At 37.5% G+C, this 3913-nt stretch overlaps 1 non-coding gene across 1 annotated transcript; it reads right to left on the reverse strand.

Annotated features, from left to right (window-relative positions):
- Positions 1-2182: 2182 nt before the first annotated feature.
- On the reverse strand, positions 2183-2288 carry LOC112739614 (small nucleolar RNA R71). The gene has a single exon (XR_003170545.1). It is a non-coding gene; the product is annotated as a small nucleolar RNA R71 (small nucleolar RNA).
- Positions 2289-3913: the final 1625 nt, after the last annotated feature.

The raw sequence follows: 3913 nt of genomic DNA on the forward strand, positions 1-3913 counted from the left end.
TTATTTTTAAAGCATAAGTCTAAAACTTTCTTGAATGATCATCAATAAAAATAATAAAGTAAACATCTCCACTAAAAGACCGTATCTTCAAAGGACCACAAATATCAGAGTACACCAATTTAAAGAAGTCTGATTTTCTTGAAGGTTGATGCTTCTTGAAGGATAATCTTTTTTGTTTGCCAATCATGCAATGAGAATATTTTTCCAACTCTGTATTCAAACTGGAAAGAACATCCTTTTGAGCCAACAATTAAGTCTTTTTTCATTAATATGACCAAGTCTTCTGTAATCATGGCATGCATCACATACAAATTTGAAGTATTTTTTTTTGAGCCACCACTAAGTTTCCTTTAGTTAGCTTCCATTGTCCAAAGCTGAAAGTGTTTACAAAGCCTTCATTATCAAGCCTTTTAACTAAAACCAAATTCAAGCGAACATCTAGAGCGTGTATAACATCTTTGAGTAGTGATGCATGAGCATCTTTCCTGTCTTTTTCTAGTGAATTTGCATTTGAATTGTTAAGTTTAATCAAGATTTAATTATCTTTTAGCCACTATGAATACTACTCTGAGTTGTGTGCAATTCTGTTTATTTCAGGTAGCATTTTAGATGAATTTGACAGAGTTTGCATGAAGAAACGAAGCCACAGCAGAATAAGGAAGTGGCGCCAAACCTGGAAATCCCAAGTTTAGTGCCAGGAGTGCTTCACAATCACCCCTTGCTTTCGGCCTTCACGGCGCCAAACTTGGGATTCCCCAAGTTTGGCGCCACACTCAAGAATCCAAGGAATGCATGCGGGTGGTTTGAAGCCAAACTTGAGATATCTCAAGTTTGGCTTCAACTAAGAAGATTTGAAGAATGAACACGGCCTCAATGGTGCCAAACTTGGTTCAGCCCAAGTTTGGCGCCACCTTTAGTGAAAGTAGTGGTCCCCAATTGACCAAGGAGCAGCACGAGATATATTTAATTAATTCTGATTAAACCGTTATTTTATTTAAAAATAGAAAAAGATATTATTTAGTTTTAAGAAATATAATTTACATTAATTAGGATTAGATATAAAAGGGAAAAGAATCAGCCCTTCGGGGTCGACTTCTCTTCTCTCATACCTCATTCCGCAATTTATAGTTTTTCAGAATCCTTATTTTCTCTCTGAACCATGAACAACTAAATATCCACTGTTAAAGTTAGGAGCTCTGTCTATTGTTTGGATTGATACTATTATTTTTCTATTTTAATTCATATACTGATTTCTATTTTAAGAATTGTTTTCATTCTTTATCTTATGAATCTGGGTGGAACGGAAGTATGACGTTAGTTCTAATTGAGTTCTTGTATAACTTGGAAAAACTCTTTACTTGAACAACAGCTTGAAAATAATTTCTCCTAAATTTCTAATTATCTGGACTTAACGGGATACGTGACATATAATCCTCTTATATTTGGGTAATTATGGTTTCTGTGGCATATAAACTAGAATTGAACTTCACCCTCTAATTGGAATTAAGTGACCAAGGAATCGGCGGTTGATAAAGGTTAGAGGAGACTAAAACGGTCTAAGAAATTAGGGTTTAGTCACATATAGTTTGCCATGAATTGAATCTTGCATGATTAAAATAATTAGTAAGAAAAGTCAATCCGGAAGATATATAACTCTGAAGCCTTAACTGTTTCTCCATATATACTTCACAACTTGTTTACTGCTTGCTTTCTGATATTTTGAATTTACTGTTAATACTTTTGAACTCTCAAAATACCAATTTCTGTTTGTCTAACTAAGTAAATCACTCAATCATTGTTCCTTAGTCCATCAATCCTCATGGGATCGACCCTCATTCACTTGAGGTACTACTTGGTACGACCCGGTGCACTTGCCGGTTAGTTTGTGGGTTTTAAATTCCGCAAGCTCAATGTTGGTCACTCTTGTGCAACAAAAACTGTCAGTATCATGGACTCCCTCAGGAATATCCAAATCAGTTTATTTCTAATTTCTTGCAGATTTGTGATACTGTGAAGACCAATGGAGTGAATCCTGAGGTATACAAATTCATGCTCTTCTCATTTGCTGTGAGGAATAGAGCAAAGCTGTGATTAGATTCTCAACCCAAAGAGAGTCTGGATACTTGGGATAAAGTGGTCACTGGATTTTTGACTAAATTTTTCCCACCATAAAAGCTGACTTAGCTAAGGGTGGATGTTCAGACCTTCAAACAGAAAGATGGTGAGACCCTTTATGAATTCTGGGAGAGATTCAAGATACTGACCAGGCAATGCCCTCCGGATATGTTTTCTAAATGGACTCAGCTGGATATCTTTTATGAGGGCTTGTGTGAAATGCCCAAAATGTGTTTGGATAATTCTGCAGGTGGTTCACTGCACATAAAGAAGACACTAGAGGAGACTACTTAGCTTATTGAATTGGTTGCTAACAACCGGTATTTATACTCATCTAACAGGAATTATGTGAACTTTGGAACCCCTTAGAAGAAAGGCATTTTGGAAGTAGAGGCTTTGAATGCTCTCCTTGCTCAGAACAAAATTTTGTCTCAGCAGATGAATTTGATTACTCAACAATTGAGTGAGATGCAGGTTTCAGCTGTTAATACTCAGAATGCACCTCAAGCGGCTCCTTATGACATGACTGGTAGCTCTATGCAAGGTGAGAATTATGATTATGCTCAATCTTCTTCTGAACAGGTCAATTACATGGGGAATGCTCCTAGAAACCCCAATAATGATCCATATGCTAAGACCTACAATCAGGGGTGGAGAAATCACCCAAATTTAGGGTGGATAGAGCAACCTCAGAGGCCACAGAATTTTAATAATAATTCTCAGGGTGGTTTCCATCAGAACAATTTCAATAACCACCAGTTTCAGTCATCTCAGCAAGCAACTCCTCAGTTTCAGAAGAACACTCTTTTGGAAGCACTAATGGCAAGCTTTATACAGGAAACTAAAGTATCAATAAAAAACTTGGGGGTTCAGATGAGTTAATTAGCCACAAAAAGTTAATAAAATTGATTAGAGGACCACTAATAGCCTTCCTGGTAACACAATTCCAAATCAAAGAGAGGAATACAAGGCTATCACCTTGATAAGTGGATAAGTGGCAAGTATGGAAGTACAAGTTAATGAGGAGCCAGTTGAAAAAGAAGCTCCAGAGGTGAAGAAAGAGGAGGTGGAACACGCCCCTCCTAGGCGTGCAGATAATCCATTACTAGTCTCTCTTGACACTCATCCTACATTGCCTAAGGCGCCTGGGTACAAGCCTAAAATGCTATATCCTCAGAGACTTCGAAAGGAGACCAAGGACAAGCAATTTTTAAAGTTCTTGGAAGTCTTCAGAAAGTTACAAATCAATATTCCTTTTACTGAGGTTTTGGAGAAAATGCCTCTCTATGTCAAGTTCATGAAGGAGCTGTTGTCAAAGAAGAAGCCTTTAAAGGGAGATGAGACAGTGGTCCTGACTAAGGAATGTAGTTCCATCATTCAGAATAACTTTCAAAGGAAGATGCCAGATCCAGGGAGCTTTCAAATTCCATGCACCATTGGAAACACAACCTTTGAGAAAGTGTTATGTGATCTGGGAGCAAGCATCAATTTAATTGCCTTGTTTGTGATGAAGAAGTTGCAAATCCAAGAGGCACAACCCACAAGGATAGCATTACAGATGGCAGACAAATCTATAAAGCCTGCATAAGGATTAGTGGAGAATATCTTGGTCAAAGTGGGTAAGTTCTTCCTCCCAGCAGATTTGTGATTCTTGATACGGGGGAGGATGAGAATGCCTCTATAATCCTAGGAAGACTTTTTCTAGTCACTGGGAGAGCTCTAATTGATGTAGAAGTGGGTGAATTAGTATTTAGAGTGCATAATGAGCAACTAGTCTTTCATGTCTTCAAAGATATGC

The sequence above is a fragment of the Arachis hypogaea genome, chromosome 13 (genome assembly GCF_003086295.3).
Source record: "Arachis hypogaea cultivar Tifrunner chromosome 13, arahy.Tifrunner.gnm2.J5K5, whole genome shotgun sequence".
Taxonomy (NCBI): Eukaryota; Viridiplantae; Streptophyta; class Magnoliopsida; order Fabales; family Fabaceae; genus Arachis; species Arachis hypogaea.